Consider the following 10,386-nt stretch of genomic DNA (forward strand, 5'->3'; position numbering starts at 1 on the left):
CCGGGCAAATGTATACCGGACAGTGGCACTTAACTTTAAAAACACATCAGTGTAGGGTATACCGGGCAAATGTATACCGGACAGTGGCACTTAGCCTTAAAAAAACATCAGTGTAGGGTTAAAACATCGAATAAATGTAATTATATCCACGAATAAATTCATATCAAATCGAATGTAATAAATATTTCGGACATTCACCAAAGCATATCTGTGATTATCGACATACACCGGCGAGGGTCCGAATGTACAAGAATGTACTGAAATATTCGATCTTTCACTGACGTATTTGGTGTTTGTCGACATTCACCGGTGAAAGTCAACAACCACCGATTTCGGTCTTTCGCCGTGTCATATATATATATATACTAGGAGGCTCCGCCCCCTGCTCGCTGACGCTCGCCAACCCCCGAGAATTGCTACGCAATCCTATGTGGTTCACGCCGTGAACCATGGCTCGTTGCGCTCGCTCGCCAATGAACACAATGTTCTAGCACAAAGACATAGTATATTATCATCAAAGACATAGTATTTTATCATCAAAGACATAGTATTGTACTTATGTAGAAGAATTCTATCAATGTTCTTATTGGCTTTTAAAGAAGTATATTGGCTATTTAGATTGTACATGATGAAAAAATCAAAACATTAGCTAAATGAGAAACATATTAGCAAAATAAATTATCAAATATTGCAGTTACTCACCTAAATTAAACTAAATGTGTATAATGAATTAGTTAATGCTAGAAATTCTGAAAGGTTTAGAAAAAAATATTATTATTTAAAAATATAAACTTTAAACCCTAACTTTTCCTTGTGTGATAATAACCCTCAAAAAGTCTTTCATTTTCAAGAACACAAAAATTTGTTTTATCGCCAAATGAAATATTTTTTGATGATCAGCATTATTGAAATCAATTTCTATATTAATTAACATTTGTGATAAAGTACATAACATTTTAGAACAAAATAAGGATGTTTTACATACAATAAATTAAAATGCATGGCTGTTAGCATTACCCGAGATGCTGCATTTCTAATCGGGGAGTTTTGATTTTGGCAGATATTATACTCTTCGACATCTACTGTTACATCTTGAACAGTTATTATTGCACTTGATCTTTGCAATCTACGTTTTCCATAACATTCCTCAACACTTTCTTGGGTTCTTCGAACATGTTTTCTTTCATTACGTTTAAAAGCCTTAGCAGCTTCACTAATATTCTGCATTTTAAAGCGTGAAAATTCAATGCATAAATAAACGCGAAATATAAAAAAATTCAATGCATTCAATACAAACACTTAGACGTTTTAAACGTCCCAGTAGAAAAATATCAATACAACAGCGGCCTTTTAAAGCATTCTCACTTCAATTAATTAATTAATTCCCAATTGAGTTTAAATTAAATATTATCATGTTTTTAGGGCATGAATCTGAATTGAACAACCTGATAATGCTCACTCTGGTTATTGTTTCCGTTTTTAAAAGCGCTATATGTTGAGCCACCTCAACTAGATTTGCCATGTGACATTTTTAGCAGCAATCATTGGTCGATTTTCTAACGTTGCCATTCGGGGAGTTGTAATGAGGCTTTTTTTTGGTGCCGTGTAAGAGAAATATATATATATATATATATATATATATATATATATATATACGATATTATTACACTTATATACACATCTAAGACATGACTTTTTTCAGATTATAACTGGAAAGGTTTCTTCAAACTTAACCTTTCTATCACAAAATCCTTTAAAAAAAATTTAAACAAATACAGACACAGCCACTAAAAGTTTACAAGACAAAACTTATTGTTTATACATTTATCCATACAGTACCTGGGGACTTCTTAATAAGTTGCCGTGGTAGCCACTACTAAGTATTAAAACAAAAAAATTTTAACATTAAAGGGGATAGGTTATAGAGGAGTAGGTTAGAGAGATAGGTTATTTATAAGTTAGGACAGGGGCGACTGAAAAGCCCCATGGAAGGGCAAAAGGTTAATCATGGATATTTACATTATTAATTTATAACTTATACCCCTGCCTGCTTCACTCAACAATACCCATGATTTTTACGTCAACATGTCAGTTTCTTAGCATTTAATAGAACGTAACGATCAAATTAAATTTTATCCAAATAAATAAATCCAATTTTTTTTCCTTCTCGTGTAAGCACACATTTCGTTTCCGCTTCTTATTTATTTATTTGGTTTATTTATTTATTTTTTTTAAATAAATTTTTTTAATATTTACTTACAACAAAAACATGTTAAATGTTTTTCGCCAGTGAGATTATTTAGCCATAGAGCAAAAATTTAATTTCTCGACATTCTTACCCATTTTTAATATTTATTGTGTCTTAAATTTAGCCGCATATGTTGATTGGCTTACATAAAATTTATGATGACCTATTAAACAATAAACACAACTTATTTATAATGAAGTCATTGTAAAACGGTCATTCAATATCTATAGTGCGCAACAAAAACATATCATACCATAACTTCATATTATAATACAGAAACATCACTTTTAGATTTAAACTTTTAAATTTGAAGAATAATTGAAAGGAAAAGCATAAATGAAGGAAGTGTAACCAATGGATGGATAAAGGTAAATATCTTTTAATAGGGATAAATGATTAAATTAAAAGTAATAATGTTCTTTTATCCTTTATTATCATATATAGTTGTATTCTTTAAATTCACCTATATTGTCTATATATTTTTGTTATTTAAGCAGAAGGAACCGTTCAAAAAGGACGTAAACAGCAAACGGGAGGAGAGGATTTCCTAATTTTTGCTGAAAAAGGAGTAACAGGAAATATGAATGAAGATGAACAAATTTTGATTCCAATTCCTGAAGGTCATTCCTGCAGTTGTGTTGTCTGGCGTTGTCATGCAATAAGATAGGAGGGACCAAATTTCGCTGTTTTTTATTTATTTATTTTAAAGATTTTGCATCACTTTAACCAGCTGGCTGCATTATACTCCAGTCTTAACGGTCAATCATTATTGACCTTTCTTATACATTCTGGGCAACGATGTGTCTCATTTGTAAGGCATGTCACCAAACTATCTTATGCACAGAAAAAAGGAAGGCTTCGCTAATTATTTATATTTCACGCTGTATGCGATGCCGTTGTTTAACGTAAGAACTCATCCTTTATTATCTTTCTAATCATTCCAACATCATTTATTTTTCGAAAGTATTTTTAATAATTTTTAGAGCCTGCAATGATTTATAAAACGGGCAAGATCTGTAATTTTTATACAAAAATAATAACCTGTTAAATTCGACCAAAATGACTAACTACAAATTTCATCCTTGACGAGCTAATATGCCTTTAAAATATACGAAACTCTTATTTCAAGATTAACTACAGAAAAAAACAATTATGTTCTTTTTCTTCTTCTTCTTCAGTGGCACAACAGCCCTTGTTGGATTCTGACTTTCGCCAGAAGTCCTTTTCAGGCGCTTCTCCGTTTGGCGACTTTCTTCTAATATTCGGTTTTCAGAATGCTCATATCTTTATCAAGACAGTCAATCCATAGGTCTTCCTTTTCGTCTAGTTCTCTTGGCTAGAAATAGTTTTAGGCAGTTTTGATATTCCTGCATTGTAACTATAGATGTCCAGACCACTTTATCCTTAAGATTTTTAAGTATTTCACGACATCAGGCTTTTTGAAGATTTTATATAATACCAAATTTGTCCGCCTTCATCATAACCTAGAACTCAGAGCAGCTAAGTGTCACCACACTATTTCTTGAGACATTTCTCTCGAAAATTGTCAACGTCTCCTCATCTCTTGAGGTTCATGCCAATATATCAGATGCATATGATGAAACAGATTTTTTAGATGCTTTATTTAAAGAAATTTAGTTTTTTATTTTAGAAAATTGGACTTCATGTATTTTTTAAAATTGTAAATTTAGGCATCACATATTTTTGATTTGTTTAAAACAATTATGTTCTTTTTCAGAAATATTTTAAATTTTTTTCTTTCCTTTCCTTTTAAAAAAAGAAGAAAAAAAGAAAAGAAAAAAAGTAAAGAAGGAAAATATTTTCAAGCAGCAAAATTAGGATAAAAATTAATTCTAAGGCATTAAAAATTCGCTACATAGACATGCTAGAGCACACATGATATGCCAAGGTTCGAATAAATTATGTTTTGCGGGAAGAAGAAAAAATTTAAGCATGCTTGTAAATCGAACGTGTTGAATTTAAAATTATGCGTACTAAAAGTACGCGTACTCTCATGACTTAAAAGTTAGTTTTTTTAATAATTTAGCGTTCTCTAAAATTGAGTTAGATACATTTAAATTAAGATTTCTATGGTACTTTTGGAGTAATATATTGAGGGATCCAGTGTTAACATTTGAGAGCAGATTATTTTCAAGAAAGAGATAATTATTGCTAGTAACATGACTTCACTTAATAGAATAACCATTAATAACATAATCATGTATAATTAGCAAACCATTTATACTTATTATAGTAAAAAAATAATAAGTATGTATGTGAAATTATGAAAATGTTATTAGTTTAAAATTTAAATTTTAAGTAATCATACAGAAATTTTTTATTCTTTTTTATTCTAAACTTAAACATGTTTTAATAATATTTCAATATAAATAATAATAATTTCTGAAACTAAACAGATGGCGCTCTGCGCAGCAATGTGAAATCATATCATTAATTGTAATCAGTTTCCTCCATGCCACTGTGTCATTACCATCATCCGTGTTTGTTATTAAATATATTTTATGTTAAAGGCGTTTTGTAATGATTAAACCCTGAGATCATTTCACCGTATTTAACACATGTTACCGTTTACAAATGGTATTACTTTTCATATTATCACAGTTTGAATATTTAGACTTTAATAGCTGAAGAAAAATCTTTCTAAAACTTTCTGAAAAATTTGATAATAGTTTTTTGAAGCAATTAAATTCTATTTAAATAATTTCGTAACAATTTTATTTAAAAATTGCACAAAAATTAAAAAAAAACAAACAAACAATTTAATTAAAATTGTTTTCTTAATTTAGATAGATTAGGATTAATAGACTTAGTGTCAGAAAATTATATGTATGATGAATTATAATATATTATGTATATTATATTTTTATACGTATAATATATTTTTACTTTGTCTTGGTAGTGAAATTGACATACAACCATATATGGCAACGTTACTTTTAAAAAGTAACGAGTAAAAGTACAAGTATTTTTAAAAAAAGTAACGAGTAAAAAGTTCTTATTTTAAAAAGTAACGAGTAAAAAGTACAAGTAAAAGTACAGGTACTAAACAAAAAAAGGAACGATTTAAAAGTACATTTCTAGGAAATCGAAAATTCAAAGTAACCTAAAATTTTATTGAATAATATTTTTATGTTCTTTAATGTTTTTGCAAAATTGCAGTTATTTATTTAATTATTTTTAATTTTGAAAGTTATGGATTTATTTTTAAATTCGGAAGAATATTATAATATAATTTTATAATATAATCGTATAATATAATTTCAAAATCAAATATAATTTTAATATCAAACTTTTTATGGATTTGCACGAGAAGGAAATTTTATCTATTGATTTTAATTTTTAGTTAACTTTTATTTATTTAAATTACCATTGATTTAAAATTGTTTTACTTTATAGAAACGCGTTTTAAAAGCACAAACATAAACAAAGCTAACACGGGGTTTCAGAAAGCTTTGTGATCTTTGAGCTAGTAAAAAATAATTGAATGTGCAGTATAAGTTGAAACAGAACAGTCTACAGTTTTATTTGTAACAATTGCTAACGCTGAAGTTATGCAAGAAAATCATTTTCCGAACATTTCTGCCTAATGGAATAATTAAAATTTGTAAACGAATTTTAGTATCAGCGGCTAAATTAATACCTTCGAGTTTTCAAGAATTAAAATAGTAATTATAATAGTTTTCAGTAGCACAAGTAGTTCTGAAGTTCTTAGAGATTTGACTGGGCATTGTTTGACAAGGTCGGGCATAAACATAATTTTAGTAAAAAATGTACTAGGTGAAAAAGTATTTAGTAAAAAATGTATTAAGACAAAAATTGCATTATTAATGAGTTCAAAAAGAAAATTGAAAAACGTAATAACAAAATCCAACATTTTTTATTTAAAATGTATTAAACAAATGCATAAAACTCGAAAATGAATGAAAATAACATGCTAATTAATATTTTTATTCATTTTGCAAAATAATTACATTTCGAAAGCATTTTTTTTTTTTTTTTTTTTTTAGAAAGCTTACCGAGTTTTAGAAAAAGTAACGATTTCATTCGACATTTCCGTTACAAATACTTGTACTTTTTCCATAAAAAAGTAACGAAAGTACAAGTAAAAGTACTAAATTTAAAAAGTAACGAAGTACAAGTAAAAGTACGTACTTTTTACTTGTACCGGCGGTACAAGTAACGAAAGTAAAAGTACTGCCATATATGCATACAACTGTAGGCACAAATATTTTTTTGCTTCTGCCAGAGCTTAAACTAATCATCGTATGAATATCACACGTTTAAATGTAAGTTTGGCTTATTAATATGAATTGCGGGAGTCACAATCATTTTTAACTAAATTTATAAAACTAAGAAGAAGAAAATTTCGAGTTGTTTAATTAAATTTTTTTTTTTTAATGCATAGCGATGCGCATGTCTGTGTATGTACTAGTACTGCCCTCTATGGGCATAACTTGGAAGCTTATAAGTTTCTATTTTTATCCAGTAGATCAGAGTTTCCCAAAGTGTGGTACGCGTACCCCCAGGGGTACGGGAACAGTGTAGCTGGGGTACACGTTCGTATGCGAAATATCTTACAGCAAACGATAATTTCAAAAAATTTTATTTAAAAACAAAGCTAGCCATGAAAATTTGCAAGTACGTATTTTTCTATTGGGTATTTTTTCCAAAGTTAACAGTTAATATTTAGTGGTGTCAATAGCCAGTTTTGATTTTTAACTTTGGTGCACTTTTTTATAGTAAAAAATACATTCATTTTTTAATTAGTGGTACACAGCGTTACAAAAAATTTAGAAAGGGTACACAAAAGTCATAAGTTTGGGAAACACTGCAGTAGATCTTATAAAATTACTTTATTATTTAGAATCACTGTGAATAGTATGCTACCTGAACCTCGAATAAGTACTCTTCTGATGATGATCCGAATTTTTAAAAATTTTAGTATCAACTGATAAGATTCGGAAATTTAAAGATTTATAGACATTTAGAATGAGATAATCTTTTTCAACAGGTCTTGCAAGCCAAGGAAGTAAGAAGATAAAATGCTCGTTAAATGCAGTCGCACACTAAATCAGAGTTCTTACATAATTGTTTTAAGTTAAACTTTGTTGAGAAGTGAAAATATATTTATGTAACGTTGAGTGCTAAGCTTTAAAAAATTGTTTTGCTTAATTAAATTTATGTAATGAATCGTGGCACATATTTAGAATAAAATATTTCACCATCTGTATTTATTTATAACCTTAATGCAATGTTCAAGATTTTGTTACGAAGATAAAGTTTTAGTGCATTCATTTTCCTTTGTTATCATCTAATTATCAACTAACTATTTTTTTCTGCCTTTTATAAATTCCTTAGAATTCCGTTAGAACTTCTTAATGTTCTTTTTGCTGTGGCCAATTTGAAAATGGCAAATTATCTCCTTCTTCTAAATCACCATCATTATTTGCAATCCACCCTAAACATGTTTGTTAAATCCGAGTAAAAATTAAAAATTGCTGAGTAAAACAGTACACGCTAACCATCTGTGACGCCAGCAATAAATTCTCTATAAACGATAGTGTGTGTGTTTGCGTGTTTTTTTTTTTCTTCTTCTTCTTTTTCACTAGATTTAACATCTTTTAAAATACATCTTTTAGTATTGTTGAAAATAGTGGTAGAAATATTATTTAATTTGCTTTATAAATTTTTAACTCACTAAATATGTAGAGTCTCTTTACAATTGAGTTTGCTTACATCGAATTTCCTCCTATAACGAAATTTTTAATCGGAATGCTTAATAAACTTTCGAAATATTCCCCTTATAATGAAGTGGTTGTCACCCTATGACAAAAGTTTGTTAGAAAATTCCAGATGAAAATGACAGGCTTTTGCCTTTTCAGTTTTTGTCCTTTTTGGAGTTTTAAGATGTTCATCTTATTGTTTTCCATTATTTTCGAAAAAAATTGTAATTCCAAGGGTTAGACAATTCATTCGTTCTCCTATGGGCCTGTTTTTGGAATCATTATTCATTCAATTGAAATAAGTCATTTTAAACGTTGCTTCATAATGTGTATTACTCCATTGTCAATTACACGTTATAATTATGTACTTACGGACTAACCATGTAAACTAAACATTTTGCATCATTTATTTAAATAACTGCAAAAAAAGAATTTTGAATCCATTCAAGCAAACTGCCGATTTATAAGCTGCGTACTATAAGCGTATGAAACAATATGAGTTGAATTAAATTGGACAAGACCACTCAAAACGTTCATTACAACCGAGTGTTACCTCTGAGGGTACCGATCCAGGAGTTCCCTTGTCTTCTGGATTGGTTCAAAATTACAAGGCTACGGCGTTGAACATTAGTAGTCGTAAACCCAAAAATTGGGTCGACTGTTCAACGGCGGTCATAAAATAAAGTAAAATATATCCCAGGTTCATTTGAGCGGGGTTTAGACTGCATCCAACAAAAGATCCCATTCAATCCAGAATTTCCTTAAATGCGGGTTCCTTATAAATGGATCCAATCAATACTACTGAGAAAAGAAAGATTTAACTATTCGAGGACTTATAATTACTAGCTAGCAGATCACTTGAAGAATCAGTTTGGAAGAATATTATAATTGACGACAAAATCTTTGACGAATTGTTCTTGATCATTCTTTGGTATAAAATTAGTAATTCTGGTGACTGAAAATGAAGCCAGATTATTTTTAGGCCGATGGAATCGTCACCACAGATGAATCGATTTAGAGGTAATCATTTTATAAATGGCTGTGATAGAGAAGATTTTAAATTATGTTGAATCTTCAATCAATGGCTGAGTGGGAATTTTTTGTAAACTCACACGCTTTGTTACAATTATTTTTTAATTTGTATCTTTTTTTAAAAAAAGATTAGTTTAAATGAAAGATAACTCAAACTAGCTGTTCCCAATATCGAAAATGATGTGTTTAAGGATTGAAATACAAGTTAGACTTATTATTCGTGCAAATCTTTTTGAATTCGTAGTATAAAAAGTACGACGCTTGGCTTTTATTATTGTTTTTCCTTTTTACGCATCATTTCACGAACAATGGAATGGAATTTTTCAAGCATGCCATACTTGCTTCAAATCCTAGTTAAAAATATATATTCAAATTAAAAGATGTTTTTAATTTAAATTGAAATATTTTTTGTTAAAAACAGGCTTGTATGATTTTTTATACTAGACAGATTCGGAAAATGGGTCATCAAATCTTCGATTGAGCAGCTATTTTTTGTATCTATTTGAAAGTAATTTTAGACAATAATTTCTATAAAATAAACATAATTTTGCGAAATAAAACTGCCGATTCAAAGGTAGACGAAGAGCCAGTCTTTGGCACACCTTTTCTCAGAAAATACTACATCAAATTAAAAAAAATTTTAGTTTTTTTTTCCTCGTTTCTTTTGTATGATTATTATATGTTTTTTCTTTTAAGTAAAATTTTTCACAGGAAAATTGCCTGATTTTTAAATTTAAATGTAGTAGTCAACTTTTCATTTTTTAAAAAAAATCTGTTTTAATCAGAGCTTTATATAGAAGGAGGATAATAGGGTACTTAGTCTCTTTGTATAGAAAGATAGTAATTCTGTTCATAATCTGATAAATTAATGATCTGAATATACTCCATCAATTTGCAAAAGCATTTGCAAATCGATTCAGCATATTCAGATAAAAGCTATAAAAAGAAAATTTTAACTTGGTTGATAGCACAATCTCAATTTTCACACCTGAGTTTTTGATATAAAATTCATATACTGTATCATACAAAATTGGAATTCTAAACGCGATTGTAGTTACAAGCACAACAAAAATGTTCTTTTCTCTGAAATATTAATTCCGTTTCTCTCCATTTCTAAATTCAGTAGAAAAAAAACTACACTATTTTAATTCATTACACTCGCAAAGAAATTGGTTAAACATAATTGGAGCAAAACTGTTGCATCCTTATTAAGGTGCTAAGTTAAATCATGATTTCGTTCAAGTTAATTTACAGTATCGCTTAATCAAAATCAAGATGGTTTAATTTGATGAATAATAGGGCTCAACTTTGGCACCGTATTAAAGTTGAAGCAAATTAAACGATATTATGGTTTTTTACGTT

The sequence above is a fragment of the Parasteatoda tepidariorum genome, chromosome 1 (assembly GCF_982258835.1).
Source record: "Parasteatoda tepidariorum strain Cologne lab strain chromosome 1, Ptep-v5.0, whole genome shotgun sequence".
In the NCBI taxonomy this organism is placed as follows: domain Eukaryota; kingdom Metazoa; phylum Arthropoda; class Arachnida; order Araneae; family Theridiidae; genus Parasteatoda; species Parasteatoda tepidariorum.